This window comes from Tursiops truncatus, chromosome 5 (genome assembly GCF_011762595.2).
Source record: "Tursiops truncatus isolate mTurTru1 chromosome 5, mTurTru1.mat.Y, whole genome shotgun sequence".
Classification (NCBI taxonomy): domain Eukaryota; kingdom Metazoa; phylum Chordata; class Mammalia; order Artiodactyla; family Delphinidae; genus Tursiops; species Tursiops truncatus.
Genome location: NC_047038.1, coordinates 97,317,304 through 97,342,677, shown reverse-complemented (window position 1 = coordinate 97,342,677; position 25,374 = coordinate 97,317,304). Strand labels below are relative to the sequence as shown.

At 44.4% G+C, this 25,374-nt stretch overlaps 1 protein-coding gene and 1 long non-coding RNA gene across 6 annotated transcripts in view; one reads left to right on the top strand and one right to left on the bottom strand.

Moving 5' to 3' along the window:
* Nucleotides 1-25,374, top strand: part of SCD5 (stearoyl-CoA desaturase 5) — a 157,454-nt gene that overhangs the window by 52,417 nt on the left and 79,663 nt on the right. The gene's annotated exons all lie outside the window — the stretch shown is intronic.
* On the bottom strand, nucleotides 3,585-13,177 carry LOC109549587 (uncharacterized). Its single transcript, XR_004526715.2, has 3 exons — nucleotides 12,905-13,177; nucleotides 6,829-6,949; nucleotides 3,585-4,270 (listed from the first exon to the last, which is right to left on the bottom strand). It is a non-coding gene; the product is annotated as an uncharacterized lncRNA (long non-coding RNA).

Below are 25,374 nucleotides of genomic sequence, written 5' to 3'. Positions count from 1 at the left end.
AGGAGGGACTGCGGGAGCATGATTTAAATTTCCACGGCTCTGAGCCTCATTTGTTCTGCAGTCAGAAATAGAGCTGTGCGCCCTTGTTCCTTGTCTAATATACGTCCTCACTGACTCACGTAGTCAGAAAAGAATGGATGCTCCTTTCCCACCTCACTTTATTATGCGACATGAATAAATGCAACACAGAACCTGCAGATAATTGATTGAAATGCGATCCCCCTTTCCCTCTCGCTCCAGCCGGTCTCTCTCGGAAGATGGTCTCCAGTGGGGTCAGGTCTGCATGCATTATGCATCTCTGTGATTATGCATTGAATTCTGGAGAACTAGCAAGCGATACCTAAATTCTTCAAGCATGTTTGGATATGCTAAATAATTGATTGCATCTTTTATTTATAAAAATTTACTTGCTGGAAATTCAGGCATAGATTTTGCCAACCCATCTCCTCTATTAGACTGCAACTTCCCGGTATGAAATCCAAAAACTCACCTACAGATTTCAATCTTTGAAAGCTCTTAGGCAGGTCGCCAGGATGAAGCTTGCATTCCAGACAAGTGAGACTGGCCTGAAGCCAACAGACACCTGTCCTGACTTCTTCCCACGGTCGGTTGTGGGGATAAAGCTTGCCAAGGCCTTCAGTGCTTGGGGAAACCTATTTCCAAGTTTATAGCCTCAGTAGCTCCCAGGTCTTAAATGGCAAGCAGCTAGGGACTTTCTGGATCTGGACAAATGTAATCATGTAATAAGTTATAAGCCCACCTAGGTGGTCTGAGTGGAAGGGTAATGTGAGCAAAAAGAACTATGGGTAACTGGGGGAAAAGAGAATTGCACAAAGAGGATGTTTTTTGTCTTGAAAAGTATATTCTGGAGGAATGGGGAATAGAATAAATGTAATTAGCATTTCCAACAAACACAATTAGTGATGTCTCCCTGTTGCCCTTTTAAATTTTATTGAATAGAGGAAGATGGATGTGAACAGTCAGCAGGCCTGTGACTTTTCAACTCGTTCTTAGGAAATAGTCCTGACATCATTCTAAGTTGCACTCTGTCTCAATTCAGAAATTAGAATATGAGAATCAAACCTTTAAACTTGATTTAATGTCAACTCTCCTGTTCAATTCCCAATCTCAAGCCTGCATCAGGCTGGGAGTCGGCCGTGGGAGGGGTTAGTGGGTAAATGACAGCATGTGTGGTCTCTGCATTATGCTTTTTCCCTCCCCACAATTTTCAGTTTGCTAGCTAGTTTCTGAATCCCCCAGGATTGGGTGGGCAGGTTAGGGACAAGGGACTCATAAAGGTTGGTTTCCCACTGTCTGAGCCAGGCCAGTGTTTGATGGACTCTTTCCCTTGTTGGACATTGTGGTAGGATCTTCAGAAACCTCCATTATTGGCCCTCTCTCTCCTTCAGTTCTCTGGGTATAGGGAGGTGCATCTTTATTCCGGGAGATCCGTTGGGATTTCTTTCTAAGATTCTATCAATCCAGTGCACACCTCCACTTTCTTGCTGCTGCAGTCTTTCTGCCCCTGTAGGTAGTCCTACAAGACAGGATCCAAGCTGACCCTACCCCAGCTGTCTCTTCAGAGTGACCACGTTTGGTCCACAAGACACACTTTACCCCGGAAACCCCACAAGAGCATACCAGCCCCCCCCCCCCCCCCCCCGTTCCCTTCTCTCCTACTGTCACAGCCCTCTGGGTGTAGAAGGCGCGAATCTAGGACCCATTATGTGTGCTGTTTCCCAGCTGTATTTCAAAATTCTCCGTGTGGTCCACATAAGCCCACTTCACTGGGCTTGAGATAAAGGAGATACAGCTCTGTCCCCTGTTTCCCTGGGGGCATTCAGGGGGATGCTCACAGCTCATTAACAGTTCTTTCTAAAAAAGCTGCTCTTCACCTATCTCTCCTGCCCTTCCCTTTTATATTCTCGATTTGAATGAGGCATCCAAGAATGGTGGAGCCAGGTCCTGATAATTTCCTTTGTGAATTCTGTATAAGGGGGTTTGTTTCAAATTCATGTGAGTATCTGATATCTGTCGTATTGGTGCCTCAGGAAAAAGAGAGGCAGAAAGAATCCTCTGTTTATTACATAAACAATAGAGAAAAAGGTAAAAGTATACATTTCAGTTATCGCTTGTTGAATAACACCCTGCCCTGCAACTGAGTGGCTTAAAAAAAGAGTGATGCGTCCTTTCTTCTGGTTCTGGGGGTGACTGGGCTGCTTCTCTGCTGGTCTCACCTGGGCTGGCTCCTGCCTAGCTCAGCTGGAGGGGCAGCCATCACTCACACTCACACGGCTGGCACTTGGCGCTGACTGTTGGCTGGGCGCCTCAGTTCTTTCTCAGGGCTTCTCACTCTCTGGTAGGCTAAACCGGCTTCCTTTCTTGGTGATCCGGGCAGCGTTTCAAGAGACCAAAGCAGAAACTATAAGGCTTAGGCTCTGGAAATCACACAGCATCACTATCCTATGTTCTGTTGGCCAAAGCCAAATCACAAGACCAGCCTAGATTCAAGAGATGGGAAAAAGACTCCGCCTTTAGCATTTCTAGCTTTTGGCTGTCCTCAGTTCACTACAGAGAATTCTGCCTCTGCCAGCTCTGGTTCTAGTCTTTTTCTGAGCAGATTTGGAGTAAAGGATTAGGGGAAGAATGAAAAATGAGTTTATATTGGTTTTATTCAGCTTACATTTCGAAGAGTAGAAAGGAAGAGAAAAGATCCAGAAGGTGGGAGAAGTGGGGAGAAAAAGCAGAGGCACTGTGGCTGGCTTTGGGCAAGCATGGGGGGTGGGGTGGCGCGGGGGTGGGGAATGGACCACAGGCTGGGAACTGGGAGCCCTGCGTTTAGAGAACAGGCCAGACTGGTTTTTCTGTTCATGAAGGTATGAGCAGGTCACTATCTCTGTGTGAATTGGAGCCTATTGTGAAATAGACTTCATCACTGATCGGTTTCCTCTTGCGGCCTGGCTTAAGTGGATACCATGGGATGCTATCCTGATACTGACTCCTTAATGCCCAAACCCAGCACTGGTGGCCTCTCCTTCCACCTGCCCCCCTGGACACACACCTCCCACTCAATCCTTTCTCTCCTCTGACCTTGTGCTCACAGGGAAGGTTAGCATCAACAAAGAGGGGTGCAGGGTACTGGCAAAACAGCCCCAACTTGAGGTGGAGTTTCAAGACCAGGTGAGTGGGAGAAGCAAGGGGTGATTAGCTGAGGGATGATTAGCTCCATTGCTCTGCTCTGCTGTGGGCTGCAGATTCAAGACTCAGGGTCTTTCATTAAAAAACAAACAAAATTTCTAAAGCCTTTAGAAGTGGTTTAAAATGGTCTTTTAAAAAATAGTGAATGCTTTATGTGTGTTTATCTGGAGTCTAAGTTGAAAGGGCCCTTGTTCCCCAACAGATGTCCACAGGAGGAAGGGAGGGAAGGCTGGAGACCTGCGTTGCTGAGCAGTGAAGTGCCCGGGGCTTGTTTTCAGCCTGCAAAGGTGAGCAGGCTCAGATGGCAGATTGTTGAAGCTGACAAGCACCCTTAGGGGGAAGCTCAGAACCTTTACGTGCCTTACATTTTAAATGAACACACAAAATCTATAGAATAATTTATTTTTCACTTTCAGAGAATAGATGTACACCTGCCTTGAAGAGAATATTTCACGCTTAAAAAAATAAAAAGCATTTTTTAATAATTGTGGCTTTTCGTTAACAAGGCTGAGCACAAGCCTTTCCAGCGGCCCCTGAGCTCCACCATCTGACTCCCACCTAAGTTATTCTATAATCCGTTTGTCCCCTTTGAAACCTTTGCCCATCTGAATCCTAAGCACGTTTCTTTCAGCACACACAGGGCTGTATACACTTTAGAGCGGGGCGGTGAGTTGGGAGCGCCCCCAAATCACTTTCCCCTTTGCTAACCTTTCGCACGGTCTCCACAGCCGGGCCACCTCCGCAGCGGGACCAGCAGGCTGAGCGGGTGACCACGGTCTCACTGCCCGGAGGCTGCCGGTAGGGGGAGCTGTGTCTGCACCTCCAGGCACCAGTGCAATGACACTCCCAGGCGTCATAAATTGTTAAGACGTTTGAAGCTGGAGGGGATGCTTTCTCTTGCCCATGCAGAACCTGTGGTCCAGACAGGGGGGTTAGTGGTGGGAGTAGGGCTGAAATACAGGCCTCTTGACTTCCGCCCTGGGATCCCCACCCTCCCATCTTCCTCCTTCGCGCACTTGCGTGACGTCAGTTATCTTGCCGGCGTTGAGGGGAAGATGACTGGCATGTGGAACTGTTAGAAAAGAACAGAAGATGGTAAGGTGCTTCCTGCGATTTGCCTGGGAAATCACAGTCTCGGACTTTTGCATTTGACCTCACAGAAACAGTCAGTTGGGAACTAGTAGGGATAAGATTAAAGTGTATTTTCTTTTGATAGTCCAAAATAACACACTTGTGGAAAAAGTTACAATTGATTACAAATCATCAAAAAGAGGTAATACCATGAGGGGCAATATGTTATGGTGTCCATCCCCAATTCTGTTACTACTAAGTGGGCGATCTTGGCTAAGTTTCTAAAATTCACTTTGTCTCATCCATAAAATGGGATAATATTGTTGGTGAAGATTCAATGAGATAGGCATATAAAGTGCTCATCTGAGCTCATGGCCCATTCTAAGCACTCAGTAAGTGCCAACAACAACAGCAATAATAATAACAATAGCAGCTAATTGGCATCTATAACTTGGACCTGCAATGTAGTTGTGTCTAGTCCAATGGAGAAATGCCTCTTCTCCTCACCAGTTGGGTGTATAGCTCTTCAGAGTAGCTTCTCTGCCATCTCCCTGTAGCCTCTCCAGAGACCAAAGTTGTGGCCGGGAGTTAGCGAGGGTAAGGGAGTGGGGAGTGGGTGTGGTGGGGCAGAAGGGGTGAATGTGTGGCTCTATAGTCGAAGTTTGTAAGTCAGAAAGAACTGAGTGAGGGAGGAAGCATGCTGGGGTGCATGCTTCCCCAACTGGGGATCCTTCATCTAGGCAAGGGAAAAAAAGGCCAAGAAATGACTTTTTTAAAAAGTCATTTAAACATTTTTAAAAAGTCAACAGTGACTTTTTTAAAAAAGAGAAATCTTTTGGCCATTTTTTATCAAGTAATTTGATAAATGTTTAGCATTTTTTGTACATTTCTTAGTTTTTGTTGTTGTTTTACCATCTCAGGGGGTGCCTGCAAAAGGGAGATGTATTTCTAGATAGTGGGTGTTCTTTGAGCTAATTAAATTGACCTTATGTCCATTCTATAACATGTTTCAAATACTTAAATTAAAAATTTTTAAATTGAGATATAATTGACATATAACATTGTATTCGTTTTAGGTGTACAACATAATGATTTGGTATACATGCATATTGCTAAATAATCACCACTGGAAGTCTAGTTAACATCCATCACCTCACATAGTTACAATTTTGTTTTCTTGTGATGAGAGCTTCTCAGCAACTTTCAAATATACAATGTTACTAACTGTAACTACTCTTAGTCTCAAATACTTAAGTTTTGTTTCAGTTTGTCTAATTTAATCTTACCTTGTCCATGACCTTGTTTTCCTCCCCAGCCCTCTACTCCATTATGCCCTTGATAACATCTTGACTGGTTCCTTCTTCTCTTTTCAGAGTCTGACCCAGTCAGACCCAGTCTGACTGTGTAGAATGCACGGAGACTGCAGTATGTAAATGCTGCCTTAGCAGAAAGACATACTATAAATCAGAAAGGCAAGCGTGAAAATACCTCCCCTGATTGTTTTGCAGTAGCACGTTATGCAACACTGAATAATTGCTGGGTATATTTGACAAATCAGGAATACAGTTCATTAGGGAGCTGGGGGACTCAAAAAGCAGGATGCCTTCAGGAAAATTTATGAGGGGATTACTGTGTGCAGCCACCAGTAAATAGGGCGCCAGGAATCTGAGCTGAACTGATGATCTTCCGCCTGAGTGGGACCTGTGTCCACTGAGCAAAACTTTCTTGAGTCCAAGTGACTTAGGGGAGAAATTGTTTGTGATAAAAAGAACGGATGAAAAAAAGGAACATCCAGAATCTCTAGGGAATGGAACCAAATCCTTAAGAGCCATATTACCTCTACTACATTCATGGTCAAAACAAAACAAAACAAAACAAAAAACCAGAACATGTCATTCACACAAGAAAACAAACCCTTGGAAAAGGATTCAGCCTCACTAGTAATCGTGGAAACTTAAAGCACAAAATCATGCAATGCCAGCGAAACTGGTAAAAGTACATTATAATTACAAAATCAAAATCTGGCAGGCTTTTGAGAAAGCTGTATTGTCTACTGACATAAATTAATACAATATTTCTGGAAAGCGACATGGCAAAGTGTAGTGAGCCATGCGGACTGTCACATCCTTTGGCCCGATAAACGTGTTTGAGACCATATCCTGGAGAAATAACTCAAAAAAAGAAAAATAAGGGAAAAGAAACCAGAAAAGGAACCCCCAAATACCTAAAAGTCATAAAGTAAAAAACTATGGTATAAAAATGAAATATAATATTACTATTAAGAATGATAAATTTGTATATTCTGAAAACAAATAGAAAAGTTGATATAAAATAACGCTAAGTGAAAAATAGTTTGAGCTCAAATCTTATGAACATTGAACATATATTAAAAAAATGCCCAAGCAACAATAAAGCTAAGAAGAGATGATTCAGTTTTGTTACATGGCAGGGTGAGAAGTGAATTTGAGTCTTCTGTTGCTTTGGTGTTGTGTTTAATCCCTCATTACAAAATTGGTTAAAAACGCAGTTTTATAGGCTGCACTGTATGTTGATACTTACCGAGGACAGAAAAGAGGTAAATCCTTCCATCTCCATCTTGTGGTTTCTGACAGCTGCACAGATCGTAAACATGAGCTGGAATCACACAGAAACGGCATTCTGGGACTGCACAAATTCCCTGCTGATTATACAGAGAGAGAACGTGTGATTACCAAGAGCCTTGAATGGCTGTAGGAGAAAATCATATCGGATTAGCTATCTGGTTGGCTCATCTGATGCCAGAGCTTTACCTCCCTCGGATCTGGTGCTTGCATTACTTGGGGTTTTTCTGAAGTGAGGGAGGCAAAGTGTTGGCTCCTTTCTCCCCTTGTAAGAATTTCCCCCTTCATTAAGCCAATACCGCATTTCCCCATCATAGGCCTCCTTTTCCTTCTGGTCTGATCCTTCTTGCCCCACAAGCTCGGCATCCTCTGATGGTTATTTTTCCTCCTATCCACCTCTAACAGAAACAATAATCCTAATAAAATATAGTCACACATTTCCTCGAAGTAGCTAGATGTTCTTAATTAAGGGTTGAGACACAGACGTCATTTTATTTAATAGTGGCCGCTTTTCTTTTCGTCCTTACACACGTGTAAGCAGGCACTAAAGTTCATCGGTCTCTCCCATATTTGCTTCTTTGCAGCAGCAGAGATACCTGAATCTCTGTACTTTGACACAGAATTCTGCTTACATCAGGCAGTTCTCAAAGTCAGAGAGGGTGGCGGGCCTCTTCAACCCCATCTGCTTTCACATGAAGATTAAATATGTGCGTGAGACCCAGAATGGAGAAATTCACGTTTCCATCCGCACGTGCACAAGATGCTTCATTAGCGTGTGCTTCCCAGGCAGACGAGAGAACGGACAGAGACCTTCATGACTTTTTACCTGAGAAGTTGTTACAGAGTTCTCAGGCTGTTGTTTCTAAATTCTTTCTTCCCTCTCTTCCCTTTCTCATATTTTTCTTCCTTTTTTTCCCCTCCACAAATGAGAGGACTTTGAGATAATAAGGTAACACTTATTAAGCATGTGCTCTGCATCAGGCATACTTACATATATTAACCTATTTAATCTTCACAACCACCCTATGAGGTAGTTGGGGACAGTTATTATCACCATTTTATTTATTTATATTTTAATTGACATATAGTTAATTTACAATGTTGTGTTACTTCTGGTGTACAGCGAAGTGATTCATATATATATATATACATATTCTTTTTAAATTGTTTTCCATTATAGATTTACAAGATATTGAATACAGTTCCCTGTGCTATATGGTAGGACCTTGCTGTTTATTTTACATATAGTAGTGTGTATCTGCTAACCCCAGACTACTTTCTCCAGATCCTCACCCCCTCCCCCCTCCCCTTTGGTAACCCTGTTTGTTTTCTATGCCTGTGAGCCTGCTTCTGTTTTGTTTTGTTTTGTTTTGTTTTTTTGCGGTACGCGGGCCTCTCACTGCTGTGGCCTCTCCTGTTGCGGAGCACAGGCTCCGGACGCGCAGGCTCAGCGGCCATGGCTCATGGGCCCAGCCGCTCTGCGGCGTGTGGGATTTTCCCAGACCGGGGCACGAACCCATGTCCCCTGCATCGGCAGGTGGACTCTCAACCACTGCGCCACCAGGGAGGCCCAGCCTGCTTCTGTTTTGTAAATAAGTTCATTTGTATCATATTTTAGATTCCACATGTAAGTGATATCATATGATATTTGTCTTTCTCTGACTGACTTCACTTAATATGATAATCTTCGGGTCCATTCATGCTGCTGCAAATTTCATTCTTTTTTATGGCTGAGAAGTATTCTGTTGTGTATCTATACCACATCTTCTTTTTCCATTCCTCTGTCTATGGACACTTAGGTTGCTCCATGTCTTGGCTGTTGTAAACAGTGCTGCTATGAATATTGGGATGCATACATGTTTTCCAATTAAAGTTTTCTCTGGATATATGCCCAGTAGTGGGATTGCTGGATCATATGGTAACTCTAATTTTGGTTTTTTAAGGAACCTCCATACTGTTTTCCATAGTGGCTGCACCAATTTACATTCCTACCAAGAGCATTTCTCCACACCCCCTCCAGCGTTTGTTATTTGTAGACTTTTTAATGATGGCCGTTCTGACTGGTGTGAGGTGATACCTTGTTGCAGGTTTGATTTGCCTTTCTCTAATAATTAGCACTGTTGAGCATCTTTTCATGTGCCTATTGGCCATCTGTGTGTCTTCTTTGGAAGACACTTAGGCAGTTTACTTAGGCATTCTGCCCATTTTTTGATTGGGTTGTTTGTTGTATGAGCTGTTTGTATATTTTGGAAATTAAGCCCTTGTAGGTTGCATTGTTTGCAAATATTTTCTCCCAGTCCGTAGCTTGTCTTTTCATTTTGTTTATGGTTTCCTTTGCTGCGCAAAAGTTTATAAGTTTGACAAAGGTCCCATTTGTTTATCTTTGCATTTATTTCTATTGCCTTGGGAGACTGACCTAAGAAAACATTGCTACGATTTATGTCAGACAATGTTTTGCCTATCCTCTCTTCTAGGAGTTTTATGGTGTCATGTCTTATATTTAAGTCTTTAAGCCATTTTGAGTTTATTTTTGTGTATGGTGTAAGGGTGTGATCTAACTTAATTGCTTTACATGTAGCTGTCCAGCTTTCCCAACACCACTTGCTGAAGAGACTGTCTTTTCTCCATTGCATATTCTTGCTTCCTTTGTCGAAGATTAATTGACCATAGATGTGTGGGTTTATTTCTGGGCTCTCTTTTCTGTTCCATTGATCCATATGTCTGTACCAATATGATGTTGTTTTGATTATTATAGCTTTGTAGTATTGTCTGAAATCTGGGAGGGTTATGCTTCCAGGTTTGTTCTTTTTCCTCCAGATTGTTTTGACAATTCTGGGTCTTTTATGGTTCCATATACATTTAGGATTATTTGTTTTAGTTCTGTGAAAAGTGTTGTAATTTGATAGGGATTGCATTAAATCCCCTATCCCCATTTTATGGCTGAGGAAACAGTCACCAAGAACCTAAGTAACTTGTCCGAGTTCATGACATGGTAGAAACAAGCTTCAAACCCAAGCAGTTGGCCCAAAGTGCAGGCTTGGGACCACTGAACTTCACTGCCTCGTGACAGTGAACCAGGCCTAGCTTACCCATGCTCTGGGAAGAGAAGACCAAAGTCAGAAAGAGGAGTGAGTAAAGGGGTGTGTGTATATGTGTGTGTGTGTGTGTGTGTGTGTGTGTGTGTGTGTTAGACAGACGTGTTGTTCTCTCATTTACTCTGTGATTACACCGAGTTGCTTAACCTCTCCATTTCTTAGTTACCTCATTTGTAAAATTGCAGGATTTATTAATAGTACTTAACCCGTCAGAGGGTCGTTGTGATGACTGAATGTGTCATAAAGTTCTTAGAATCGGGGCTAGTGCAGAGTGACTGTGATTAATCAATGTTAGCCATTATCATCCCCGTCATCATTCATGCCAGTGTTTGGGGGCCACTGCTGCACCTCTTTCTCCTAGGCTGATAGTGATGCAAATAGTGTTTCTAACAAATTCCGGTGCCACTGCTGCTTCTAGAACCACACTTTGAGAACTACTGAGGAAGAGGATCCAGAGCTCTCCTATCCAATCCGCACGAGTTCTATTTCTTTCTATAAGCTCTGTTGGAATATTTTCATTTTCTAGAGTGAGGGGACCCAGGGACTGTGCCCCAACCTGCAGGGCTGTCAAAAACCCGTGAAAAATGCCATCTCAGAACCTAGCCAGGGCCTGAATTTCATCAGGATCTGACAAGTGGTGAAATTTCAGCCACAGGGAGACACAAGCCAGTGAGAAGACTGGGGGTAGCAAATGTTGAACACAAAATAGGCAGAGAAACACATCTGGATGGGTGGCTCCATGTTTAAAGACAGCAGATGATTTTGGAAGTAATGGGAGAGGAGAGAAAAGAATCTTCCTCCCCTAAAAAAAATGGCCTTTGAGCAAAGATGGAGGTGATAAAGGAAAGTGAGGAGAGGAGGGGAGGGACCCTAATGACAACATTCATGGTTGGTATTGTAGGGCTTGTAAGAGGTAAAAGCCTGAGGCACCTGGGTCTGGCCCAGGCAGATGACGACTTGCCTTTTCCAACGTAAAAGATGAGATTATGTAAATGAGAAAAAAGTGGGAACTACAGTCATTTTCCTACCTCTGGGGAGGAAGGGGAGTGAGGAATAAGTCAGCCTGTTTGGGGTCCTGACAGTTTTGTGGCTGCCAGTTTCAGCGGTCTGGATTCTCTCTAGCCCACTCTCTGTCTTAGCAGGTGGAGTGTGATGGGGCTCCTTGCCCAGGGCTCCAAACCCTAGAATCCACACTCGTCAGAACTGCGCTACATCCCAGCACCTGGAGAGGCTCTGTGAGGGATGCAGATAAGCTCTGAAAATAAGGTTCCACTTCCAGGCTGCAAGCGCAGAGCTGGGATGTGACTCTAAGTCCCCAGCTCTGAGCCCCTAGATGTCTATACTGTAGTCGCTGCGGTGGTGATGGTGGCTGTTTCCAGGGCTCTCACAGCCCCAAGCCCTGTCCTGGAGTGGCTCATAGCAAAGGCTGTGAGGAAGCTACTCTACGTTGTGGGGAGGGAGAAGGAGGGAGCTGGTGGCCCGCTCTGCCCTCACCCACCCTGCAAGCTCCTCAGAGCTGTCCTAGCCAGGCTGGGCACGTGCCAGGCCTCGGTCCAGCAGCGGCATTCTGCACCTTGGATTCCTGACAAAGGCAAAATAATTGCTGCTTACAGCTACATCCAGCTGACTACCAAGACTAAGCACGGGGAAGAACTCTGCTGGTACCCTCCACACCCCGCATCCCCAGCTTTCTGCTGTCAAGAATGGCAGACTTCGTAGTGAGAGGCCCGCGCACTGCGATGAAGAGTGGCCCCCACTTGCCACAACTAGAGAAAGCCCTCGCACAGAAATGAAGACCCAACACAGCCTAAAATAAATAAATAAAAAAAAAAGAATGGTGGACTTGGCTGGTCCTCTGCGTATCAGTCATCAAGTTGAGAATGAAAATGAAATGAAAGGAGTTGAAAAGCACTAAAACATCTAAATGTCCATCAACAGATGAATGGATAAAGGAGATGTGTTGTGTATATATATATATACATACATACACACAATGGAATATTACTCAGCCATAAAAAGGAATAAAATAATGCCATTTGCAGCAACATGGATGGACCTAGAGATTATCATACTAAGTGAAATAAGCCAGACAGAGAAGGACAAATATCATATGATATCACTTATATGTGGAATCTAAAAGGAAAAAAAAATGACACAAATGAACTTATTTCCAAAACAGAAAGAGACTCACAGACACAGAAAACCAACTTACGGTTACCAAAGGGGAAAGGGGGGGTCAGGGGAGGGATATATTAGGAGGCTGGGATTAATATACACACATATATACACTACTATGTATGAAATAGGTAACCAACAAGGACCTACTGTATAGCACAGGGAACTATATTCAATATTATATAATAACCTATAAGGGAAACCTATCTATCTATCTATCTATCTATATCTGAATCACTGTGCTATACACCTGAAACTTACATGATATTGTAAATCAACTATACTTCAATAAGTTTTTTAAAAAAAGAAAAGCACTAATACACCCTGGTGGGGTGGAGCAGGCCGGTTTGGTCTTTGATGGGTCTTGTGGTGGGAGCTGGGGTTTGGGGGAGTGAGGAGATGGGAGGGGGGCTTCTGTATAGACAGAAACGTTGACTTGCTTGGAGGCTGTCAGCTCTTGACTGGAACCTTCCCTGGAAGAAGCAATTTTTCAAGAGCATATGCTCTTTGTGTTCAAGAAGATGATGGTATATTTAAAATACTTTCTCCTAAACATATCCCTTCCACCCCTCCCCGCCACTTCCATGAATTCCAAGAATGTTTACTATTCCACTGACAAACTCTTCTTTATTCAGACTTGTGGGATTCAGAGCTGTGTGCTGGTGCTCTTGGTGGTGAGGTGAAAGCCAGAGCTGATGGCTGCTCTCAGAGAGCTTACAGATGAGCCTATCAGGCGAGGCATAAATACAAGAAAAGGTAACTGACCTTCTGCAGGACCCTCAGTAATCCCAACCTGGTGTTCAACAGCCATCTGCCCGATCTCCACCTCTGGCCCAGCCTCCGTGCTCCCCCGACGGCCCCCTTGGCTCTGTCACCACCTGCGGTACAGCTTCTCTTCTCTACTGGCAAATGCTGCTTTCCACTTCCAGCCCAATCGCATCCCTCTGCCATCTGAACAGGAACCAACTTGCCTCCACAGACTTGGCAATCTACCCCAAGCCCTTGGGATGGAAACCTCTTGGTAACTTGGATTCTTTAATTTCAGGGTTACCCTTTTTAGCTTTTGAAGACTCAAAGATGGTTCCCTCACGTATGAGGTAGATGGGTGAGGTATAGATGAAAAAACCGTGGCCTTGGCCACACGGAATTTCTGGCGCTTCTCGAAGCACTTCCATGCCTTTCTCCCCGCCTCTGCCTGGGAAATCCCCATTCCTTCTCAAAAACCCAGCTCAGAAACCACATCCTCTTTGCAGCTGTCCGGACAGATGCAGCCACAACTTCTGTAGCTCTTCATCTCCCTCTTGGTTTGCTAGCTTCCTCCTGGGCCCTGAGGTGTCACCATCAGAGATGAAATCTCCCTCAGTATTTCCTCCTGGGGCTGCAGCTTCCAGCGCTGGTGCACTAGTTAGGTCCCCTTTGAGATCCTCATATTCGTGTTGTGCTGGGAATAACAGGCTTGATTTTGATTTAAAAGATGATTTCTTGGGTTACGATGTAACCTTTGCAAGTGACCTTCCTGGACAGTGAGGACGGAATGGTCTTGAATCTGGAAGTCGGAGCATCTGCTCTCCTACTGGTTGAAGAAGTGTCTTAAACATGAAACCTGCTGTAAATGGGAATAATAAACAGTGGTTCTCAACCTGGCCTACACTTTGGAATCACCTGCAGAGCTTTAAAAAGCAGTGCCGGGCCCCACCCCCAGAGATCTGATTTAATTTGTCTGGGTGCATCTGTGGCTCCAGAGACTTTTGAAAGCACCCTGGATGACCCTGGTGTGCTGCCCAGCTTGGGAACAGCTGTGCAGACAGCCACCTGATGAGTCTCTTCAGGAAGGAGGAGACCCTTAATTGGTAACTCGGGGGCCATGCAATGCCAGGGAAGAATTGTGAGAACTAAAATATGTTAAAGGAAAAAAAAAAAGGACAGGTAGACAAAAACAGGACCTACACAGGTAAATTCAGAATGATGATTCTTAAATGGCTTAACCTACTGGACTAGAACAAGGTGGGAAAAAGATGCAGAGGAGATAAGAGAGTTGCTCACGGAAAAGCTCAAGTCCAAAGAGGAGAAGCTGAGAGCAGCTGAACTTTCCCAGACCCGGGGAAATGCCACTTGGTGAGGGATTTACCTATGAAGTCAGAACAGTTTTGACTGGCTGTTGGGAGGTGTCTGAGGGGCAGGCAGGAAAGACCATTAGTTCTCAAAAACACAAAAAGGGAACCAAAGTCTAGAGCAGCCCCTGTCCCTGGGAGATGAAAGAACATTCACAGAGGCTGGGGGTGCGTGTGAGCCATGACTCCTGATTTGGGGAGGCTGGGGGTGAGGCCTGGACGCTCAAAGAGGGTGAGGATGAGTGCCTGTCTGAGCACTCAGCTGCTGGGCCAGGGTGCACGCTGCAAGGTCACTGCTCTCACTGTGCTCTGGGAGACTGGCATCCCTTCCAGAGACAATGCAGGTGGTACCCTTTGCAGGTGGGCAGCACTGTGGCATGCCCACTGCATGTCGTTGCACCAAAATTCCCACATCCTATAGTCAAGTTTGGGGTTTCCCTTGAATCCAAGGATGAAGAGACATGAGTTGAGAATCTGATTGGTCTTGCTGGTGGGGAAGGCTCTCTGCCCTTGGCTGGGAACCCAGGAGCCTCAGACATGAGATAGGGTGGCCCCTTCTATAACACACCCCTCATTTATCTTGTGATGACTGTAACGATAAATAGGTCCCACTCCATTAGAGATGGGTCAGCCTCCACCCCGTAGGACAAGCCTGGGCAGCAATGATGGGTGCCCTTGAGAACTTTGGAAGTGTGGAGGAAAAAGAAAAGCTGTCTTGTTTTTCTTGACCCATCAAGATTGATTCGTGGCAGCTCCTAGGGAAAGGGACCAGATGAGCAGGGTTATAGATGTGACAGGAATGTGCCACGAAGCATAGGCTTCATCCAGCCTAGTATATTTCAAACTGCACATTGTAACCTAGTAGTGGGCGTGAAACACTTTAGTTTGCATTGTGACCATTATTTTAAAAATAATCAAATAAACAGACAATATCAGTGTACTGCATATAGTAAGGATTAAGGATTGTTTAATGAAAATTTTATTCAGTTACACTTGAGTGTGTGTTCAACATTGCAGTGTGTAATATATTTCACTGCAAGTCTCCATTAAATAAATAAATAAACAGCTGCCTCCGTAACAAGCAGAATAAAAATAACCAGTTTTTTCCATCTCAGCGTGTGGGTAATTCAACTCTGCTTGGTTGGGAAAGTTCTATTAGCCTTGCTGTGAAAACTCAGGGTTATTTTTTTAGTAACAGACGTGCTGGTAGCAGAAAGTAGTTGCCTGTGCCTCTAAGAGCCTTTGGGAAGGATGCTGTCCCCACTCCACTACAGGCCCTTGAGGGCCTCAGAAGCTCGTCAACCCTCCAGGTGGCTTTTCCTCGCTTCTTTTCTGTGACTCATCTTGTCACTTGCATGCTACTCCCCTTAGGTTTGGGCCAAAATCAAATGCTTCTTTTTAGGGCTTTATCTTCACAAGGCATCATGTCTTAGAATTTTCATGGATGAGCTAAAGCTGTCACAATAACAAATGGGAAAAAACACAAATACCAGTGCCACCCAAAGCTGTCATTTTTGTTTGCTTGACGAGACTAAAAGGTGCCACTGAGGTACTGTGCGTAGTTGATGGTGAAATGAAAAGAAAACTCAGGTTTGGGTTTTACCCTCGGAAAGTTAGTGTTGGCTGATGGGGAGTGACAGCTCTCTTGGGGTTTGAATTGAATTCACATTCAAGGTTTTATTCGAAACACGAAAAAGCCTTTGTCCTTCAGTTCCCTCAACACTGAGAATAGACTAACATCATCTACATTGCATGTGAAGTGGAAAGATTTATTCCTTTCTAAAGCTCAGGGAAGTTATTTTTCTAAAGCAATAAAACATTCCAGGGTCTTGACATAGATCACAGGAGAACTTTGGCCTCCTTCTTGTGGAACTATTCTGACTTGGTTTTTCTTTTTTTGTTAAAATAGGCCTTCAAGAAACCCCTCTTGAATTCTTCCTGATTATTATCCTAAATAGGAAGTGCACCATCTGATATGTAAACAAAATGTGTCCCCAGTTTTCTCTGCATGGGAGAGGTTACCTTTATTGTGCTCATTGGAAGAAAATGCCATGTATAGTTTCTCTCAGAGGCCGTACAGCCCAGTACCGCCTGGAGCAGCGGTGCCCAACATTTTTGGTACCAGGGACCGGTTTCATGGAAGACGGTTTTGCCATGGACTGGGGGTGGAGGAGAATGGTTTCGCAATGATTCAAGTGCATTACATTTATTGTGCACTTTATTTCTGTTATTATTACATTGTAATGTATATTGAAATAATTATACAACTCTCCGTAAGGCTGACAGGGGCGGAGCTCAGGAGACAATGTGAGCAATGGGGAGCGGCTGTAAATACACATGAAGCTTCGCTCACTCGCCCGTGGCTCACCTCCTGCTGTGCGGCCCGGTTCCTAACAGGCCACGGACCAGTACTGATCCGTGGCCCAGGGGTTGGGGACCGCTGAGCCGGAGGACAGGCTCTGGGGCCAGAATGTCTGGGTTCTTGTCTTCCTGCTGCCACTGGCTGCTGCCACCACTCACAGTCACAATAATACCAGCAGTTCTGAGGATATTTATCACCTATCTACTGTTGGTCAGGCACTGGACTTTCCTCATCTCTAATCCTAAAAACAGGCCTTCCAGATTTGTTTTATTCTCCCCACTTACAGATGTGGAAACTGAGACTCAGAAAGGACCAGAGAAGACAGAAACATAGCCACATGTATATCTTTTTACATTATTTCTTTTTTAATCTTTGTCTTTCCAGCTTATTTTAGGGCCTACTTAATTGTGGGCAGGAAGAAGTATGCATATATTTAATCCCTTGAGTATCATAAAGCCAGCACAAAGCAAAGTTTAACCCATATTTTTACGTGCTGGTCCTCTGTGTTCCACTGGTTGGTGTTTTTAATGTGTGAAGCAAAAGAAGAAAGGTGAAATTTAGTATCTGTGTATTGACTCTCAGTGACATTTGTTTCCTGCAGACTTTTAATCTGAACATTTTCAAACACAGATAATTCTAAAGAATAATACAGTAAACACCAGCACATCTACTACCAGATTCAACAATTATTAACATTTTACCACATTTGCTTTATCTACAATTTTTTCTCCGTCGTTTAAAAGTAAGTTGCAGGGCTTCCCTGGTGGCGCAGTGGTTGAGAGTCCGCCTGCCGATGCAGGGGATATGGGTTCGTGCCCCCGTCCAGGAAGATCCCACATGCCGCAGAGCGGCTGGGCCCGTGAGCCATGGCCACTGAGCCTGCGCGTCCGGAGCCTGTGCTCCGCAACGGGAGAGGCCACAACGGTGGCCCGCGTACCACAAAAAAAAAAAAAAAAAAGTAAGTTGCAGATGTTATGGCCCTTTATTCCTAAATAATTCCACATGTATCCTCTTAAAATAAAGACATTATCATAACTTAGTAACAATCTGTCTAGTTAAAATTCAAATTTCTCCAGTTGTTCTCAAAATATCTTTTATAATTGATTTTTTTGAACGCATATTCTGTCAAGCTTATTGCATTGCATTTGACTGTTATTTGTTCTCTGTCTTTAGAACAAACTCTCACCTTTGACATTGACATTTTGAAGAGACCAGGCCAGTTTTCTGTAGAAGGTCCCACATTTTGAATTGTCTGATTGTTTCCTTTTCTCCCTTATTTTCTGTATACTGGGAGCTGGTATAAAAGCATATTGAGATTAAAGTTGAGCATTTTTGGCAATAATTTCTCAAGGATGATGTGATGTGCTTCATATTTATCACATCAAAGGGCACCCAATGTCAAGTTCTTCCACTATTCCTGATGCTAAATTTCATCTCTTGGTTAAGTGCCAGATTCCTCCTTTGTAAAATTTTATTTTCCCCTTTACAATTAGTAAGCAGTCTGGGGGATGATGCTTTGACATCTTGGGGATATCCTGCTTCCCAACAATCCTTTGACCTAATGAGTTTAGTATCTGTATTAGTTTGCTAGGGCTGCCGTAACAAAGTACCACAGACTGGGTGGCTTAAGCAACAGAAATTTATTGTCTCACAGTTCTGGAGGCTAGAAGGCTGGAATCAAGATGTTGGCAGGGTTGGTTCCTCCTCAGGGTTCTGAGGGAAGGATCTGTTCCAGGCTTCTCTCCTTGGCTTGCAGGTGGTTGTCTCCCGGTGTACCTTTACATCACCTTCCCTCTTTGTGTGCCTGTGTGTCCAAATTTCCTCGTCTTCTAAGGACCCAGTCATATTGGTTCAGGGCCCACTCTTTACAGAGTCCATCTGTAAAGACCTGTCTCCATAAAAGGTCACATTCTGGGGGCACTTGGGGGTTAGGACTTCAATACATGAATTTTGGGGGGGCACAGTTCAACCCATAACAGCACCCACTGATGGTCTTGCCAGAATCCATTATTCATTTATTGGGGTCTTAGGTTGGGTTCTTTGGGAAACAGATTCTGAGAGGCAGATTCGTGTACTAGTTTATCAGCAACTGTGCTTGGTAACATCTGGAAGAAAAGGGGAGAAGCTATGCTGCAATGCTGGGGCCTCAGCCTATGCTTCAGGCAGCTCCGGAACTAGATGGTCCTTCAGAGATGTTGCAAATGGTGGCAAAGGGCCAGGCCTTTGTACCCCTTTATCAGCTAAGCATTGGTTGCAGGCTGCCCCCAGGGCGGGGTGTGTTATAACTGTGGGCTGGGCAGCTTTGTTCCTTGGGGGAAGGAAGACTCAGCTGTGAGCTGTTAGGTACCAACAGTTCCAGTAGTTGGAGAAATGAGTGCCTGGGTCCTAGAGGGAGGGTTAGGGGTGTTGTGCCCACCACGTAGCACATGGGGTAACCGGGGGTTGCAGAAGGCTGGTTTCCTCCCCAAATCTACATTTGTTAGCTGGAACTCTTTTGAAAAGAAGAGCTTTCCCTCATCAACTGGGAATGAATTTTTTTTTTTTTTCGGTAAGCGGGCCTCTCACTGTTGTGGCCTCTCCCGTTGCGGAGCACAGGCTCCGGACGCACAGGCTCAGCGGTCATGGCTCACGGGCCCAGCCGCTCTGCGGCATGTGGGATCTTCCCGGACCGGGGCACGAACCCGTGTCCCCTGCATCGGCAGGCGGACTCTCAACCACTGCGCCACCAGGGAAGGCCCCTGGGAATGAATTTTAGTTCTTTCTAAAAAGACAGGGTAAATGCTTAAACCTTTCCCTTTTAATCACCAGTTTTCCAAGTCAGGAGTTGATGTAACTCAGCTATACTTAGCGAGTTATGATTTTTGCCATTGTGGGCCCCTTCCACCATCAAAAAAATTAGAAATTATATCTTACACCTGTGTGGGTGCAAAGACAAATATAACCTAGGCTGGATTCATTATTATACATTTACTATTATATTTGTTTTCCTTCCAAAGAAAATGTATTGTGGGCTTATCAGTGCTGTGTCTTCAGTGCCTAATGGACAAGGCCCTGGTTCTGCCCCAGCTCAGGGGCTGGGTGGGTGATAAACAAAGAGGGTTGATCCTAGTGTGTACCTGGGTACGGGGTGAGTGGGGCGAGGTCTCAAGGGAAGAGCATTTAGCTCCGGTAAAACGTTACCACTCAGGAAAATGAGGTGGCCTGGTGTTGCCAGGTCTTTCCATCTTTCAGGAGAAGCTAGAAATAGAGATTTTAAATCTTGGAATCCTCTATTTTTAACTGTTGGATCAGTTTTTCAAAATATCTGTGGGCTGATGGTGGCCTGAGGGCTGCCAGTTTGTCTGTGAGGCTCCTGGGGGAGGGATGTTGACCGTTTCCATACTGGGTACCTTACAGACAGCCAGGCACACCGAAGGTGCTGCTACATGCTTATCGAGGAAGGAAGGAAGGAAGGAAGGAATGGTGATATTTTGCTAAGGCAACTCATAAAATGAGGTTGGATTTTTTGCTTCAAAACCTGTGAGGATCAGAAAATCAGGCCCTGGATTTTGCTGCAAAGAAAAACATCTGCCTTGGGCTATTCACAGCAATTTACAGAGACTTGGCAGGAATAAAAACGTGTGAAGGAAGCCCTTGAAACCGGAGTTCGTGAACTAGGTCAGGCTGCCCCGATGATGTGGTCCCCAATCAGAGAATCGAACAGGATTTCTTGGTATCTTGATAGAATGCTGTCTTATTAAAATTGTAACTCTTTTCTTCTATTTAAGGCAGAAACATTAGTGTGGTCAACGTTGGAAGGACTGTGTTTTGTCAATTTTCCCTTTGGGGGCACCAAGGCACCTCACTGCCAAACGTGTTCTGTCTCTGTCCTTGGCCTGCTCTGCTCCATGGGGGATGTTTGTTCCAAGCCCAGTGTGTTCACACGGAGCCCCGGGGAGGCCCCTTCTCTGGTCAGAAGAGGGGGGAGGAGGGAGAGGACATCCTTGAGGAGGAAGAAGACAGAGAGAAAGCTATGCCTCCCGGGACGTTTCCCCTCCACTTCATTTTAATTCCCAGCCCTTTAAAGGGCTCAGACATCAAAGCAATATTGGTGCTTTGGGCTTCTCCTGTCAAACTTTCCTCCAACACACCCCTCCAGGGCTCAGTGCTCAGCCCTCTGAGGGCCTGGGTGACACATCTTCATGCTTCACTGCTGCTAACAGGCCTGCTGACTCCTGCCTAAACCTCTGGGCCGGGCTTCAACCATTGGCTGTCCTAATTCTATTAGGGAAATTGCTTGTTAGAAGAGAGAGAGAATGGTAACTCATAAGTACCCAGATAATTCAGATGATAAGGGCAGAAATCCTTCTTTTTTCCACTTCTCCCAAAATGACCAGTTTGGGTGCTGTTTCTAAATTTTAGTCTTCCTTCAGCGAGACTGTCATTTTTGATATTACAGTTTCCCATTTATGGTCAGAGACGTTAATGAGCATACACGATATGAAGCATATCTATAACAATATGAAGAATATGAATTCCTCTCTCTCTCGTCTCTCTCTCTCTCTCTCTCTCTCTCTCTCACACACACACACAGACACACATTTACTGCCCAAGAGAAAAATCACAACTGAATAATTAATGGAAAAGGAAAGTCAGTGTGCCCATAGTGCAGTGCATTATTCTCTTTGTATTCAATTATCTCTAATTCTGATTTTGATAGTTGTGTCTTGATCTTGATTGTGAGAGAGGGAGACAGAGAGGATGATGGGAGTTATCCTGTATCATGAACCGTGCTCGCTCTTCCCAAATTCACCTCCAAGAACCTGGGAGGACTGAAGATCAGGCTAAGGAAAAGAGTTGCTCTTGAGACCTGGGGCCTCCTTTCCTCTGAAGACCCTGCTTCCTGGTCTCCCAGCCTCAGTCTGAAAATCTTTGCCTAGTGGTAAGAATAATGGTGTTTTCAGTAATGTTTATTAAGATATTACTCTTTGCTAAAACCTTATATATATATTTTCATTTATCTCATGATAACCTTTTGAGATAGTCTTTTGTTTGTTTGTGTGTTTCATAGATAAGAAAACTAAGACTAAGAAAGAGTAAGATGGTATTGCCCCCCACCAGCTAGGAAAAGATAGACAGGCGACTGACCTGTGAATTCACTGATTTACCTGTGCACCTCCTCACTCCTCTGTGTAAGAAGCCAGTGTTCTCTGTGAGCTGTTCCAGCGAGCTCTGATTCCCACGCCTAATAAATGATCACCCCCCCCACCCCCCAGAAGCTTTGTGTCATTTGAGGGAGAGAAAGAGGTTTTGAACAAGGAAGTAAGAAGGCATCGAGGGAGCTGGAAGCCACACTGGAAAGATTCCAGTCTGAACTAGTTTATGCTCTGGAATAGTTATCTCTCAGGGGCTTGCTTTGGTGTAGTACTGAAGAAATATTGATAGATCATAAAATAATAAAATAACTTTGATTTTTGTTTGTTTGTTGCATTTTTAGTAAAACGTTAAATGATCGACAGCTCCAAATATAGCTCTTCTCATACGTGTGGCCACTTTCATTAGATGCCAACTATTTTTAGAAGTGGACTGGACGCAGAGCAGTGTTAGTCTTTGACATTTTCTTAAGAACAAAAAGAATAAACTCTTCCACTCCCTTCCCTTAACCATTCAGTTGTCAACACCATTATGTAATGATTACGGACTCCTAAGGTTCTGTTTAACAAATTCTTATTCCTATCAAGGGACCCTTTTTTCTTTAATCAGACCTCTTCTCTCACCAAGGTGTGAAGGTGCCTCAATGCACAGATGGTCTTCAGCCATAGTTCTTTTATTTATTTTTATTTTTTAATGCCTTTATTGGAGTATAATTGCTTTACAATGGTGTGTTAGTTTCTGCTGTATAACAAAGTGAATCAGCTGTACATATACATATATCCCCATATCTCCTCCCTCTTGTGTCTCCCTCCCACCCTCCCTATCCCACCCCTCTAGGTGGTCACAAAGCACCGAGCTGATCTCCCTGTGCTATGCGGCTGCTTCCCACTAGCTATCTATTTTACGTTTGGTAGCGTATATATGTCCATGCCACTCCCGGCTTACCCTATCCCCTCCCTGTGTCCTCAGTCTACATCTGCATCTTTATTCCTGTCCTGCCCCTAGGTTCTTCAGAACCATTTTTTTTTTCTTTAGATTCCATATATATGTGTTAGCATACGGTATTTGTTTTTCTCTTACTGACTTACTTCACTCTGTATGACAGTCTCTAGGTCCATCCACCTCACTACAAATAACTCAATTTCGTTTCTTTTTATTGCTGAATAATATTCCATTGTATATATGTGCCACATCTTCTTTATCCATTCAGTCTGTCGATGGACATTTAGATTGCTTCCAAGTCCTGGATATTGTAAATAGAGCTGCAATGAACATTAGCATTTATTTCTACATGAAATAAACTTTTTTACTCTGTGCCTGAGGAAAGAAAGAAAGCGGGAAGAGAATGTAGGAAGAGCAAGCATAGGCTGTGGGTAGGGAGATGAGACTTCCATCCTGGGCTTCTGTCACTAAAAATCCTTTTGCTTGCATCACAAGCCAAGAGGAGAAGCTAGGTTTCCTTGGTCCTAAATGAGTCTCTGCAGGAATTGGCCAGTGTCTTGCAACTCAAAGTGTGGTCCCTGGGATAGCTGCAGTGGCATTACCTGGGAGCTTGAAGGACATGTAGAATCTCTGGCCCTACCCAGACCTACTGGATTAGTATCTGCAATTTAATAAAATCCCTAGGTGATTTATAGGCACATTAGTTTAAGAAGCACTGTCCTTGTCCATCACTCCCATACTTGGCTGTATAACTGAATCACCTGGGGTTACAAACCCCTGCCTCATCAGTATAAGGTTCTAGAAGATGTGTATAGATTTTAAAGCTCCTCAAGTAATTCTGATGCAGCTAGCCCAGCCCCAGAAGGAGCCCATTGGTACAGCCTATAGTGGCCAGCCTCCTAGGGCACAGAGCAGCATGAGAAGGGAGAGTATGTGTCTGCAGGGGCTCATGGAGACTATCTAGCGCAAGTGATCATTTCAGCCCACTAGAATCCATCTAACACAACACTTTCTGTTATTCTAAATTTGATCATGTAACATTCTTTAGTGGTACCCTCTTGTCCTCAAGATCAAATATCTCTTTTTAGTATCACATATATGCCTTTCTGGTCAGGCCTCTGCCTGGTTTTTGCATTTCATTTCACCCCACACCCCCTCCCAGGAGTCAGACCCAAACACTTGGCAGTGCTCCTCCCAGGAACCTTCACACCTCCATGCCTTTGCTCACACATCACCTCTACCTGGAATGCCAGTCCCTCCTTCAGGGACTCCTGTAGCACCTCTGTCTCTCTTTCATTGTGTTCATCACCCACATAATGATTTGCTTAATATCCATCTAGAGACTGCCCACAAGGAAAGGGACCACATCTGTCTTGTTTGGACCTGGATAGGAGCAGTTTTGATTGGGGTGGGGATGAAAGAAGGGCAAAATCCTAATTGAATGGGCTTAAGAGAAAATGGGAAGTGAAGACCTGTTATCCACAATTAAGAGACAATCCATTCAATGAATTATGTGTAAAGGGAAGCAGAGAAATGGAATAGGATCTAGATAGGGAAAGGGCATCAAGAGAGGTTTTGTAATTTTGTTTTTTGAAATGAGAAAAATAACAGCTTGGCTATAGGCCACAGGAATAATATGGAGGGAGGATATTGATGATGCAGAGAGAAGGGAAATGGCAGAGCAATTGGGTAGGATGGAGGGGATACGATGCACAAGGAAGGGCCAGCCTTAAAGGGCACGTGGACTGGCCATCTGTAGGAATGCAGGAATGGCAGGGTGCACAGGCTCGGATGCTGGAGGGTGGCTAGAGGTGGTAGGGCCTGAGGAGGTTCTGCTATTCTCAAACAGAAGCAAAGTTATCAGACGGGGAGGGGGAAGGAGATTTTGGGAGGTGAGGTGATTGGAGCAGGTATTGAAATAGACATCTAGGAGAGAGGGAGAACATATGGACCAGGGGAAAGTACTATGATTTCTGGGTAATACTAAAGCCCAGTTAAGGTTAAAGGTTCATGAATTTTAAAGTGAAATCAATCAGCATGGTTGCATATTTTTCTCCAGCTAAGTTAGTTTCACAGGTACCAGCTGAGAATACGTGGAAGGACATACATGATCCCTGCCCTCCTGGACATTATGTTTTAGATGGGAAGATGGCATTAGATGAACAATTCCTTATTTCATTACAAAGTGACGATTGCCATGTTGGAAAACACAGAGGGCCAGAGAGCATCTAACAGGGATTCCTGGTCTAGCCTGAGTGCCTGAAGTGAGACCTGTGGATACAGAATGAGGTCGTTTAAAAGACCCGAATTCTTCCTTGTTTTTTTGTTTGAATTATAGATACTACGGTGCAACAGCAGAGTGGTAACATGCTATGCTATAATTTTATGGTTGTTAGTGATCTGCTGTGGCTTTCATTCTAATTGTCATATATGCTGTAAATCAACCCGGAAAAGTAGGATTTGCCCAGGACTTCAGAACAGTCAGTGGACCTGACTGAAGGCAGGAAGGATGCTTGAGGAAAACAGGCAGTACCTGGAAAATGCATGAAATATATCTTCGCCCTCCTGTTCCATTCCCCTCCCGTTGAATCTTCCTAGAAGATGCGGGCACTTCCAGAACGGAGCACCTATCTTCCTGCAGCCCATGTGCAGCACAGCATAAGGGGGCAAAGTGGAAGGGGGTGGGG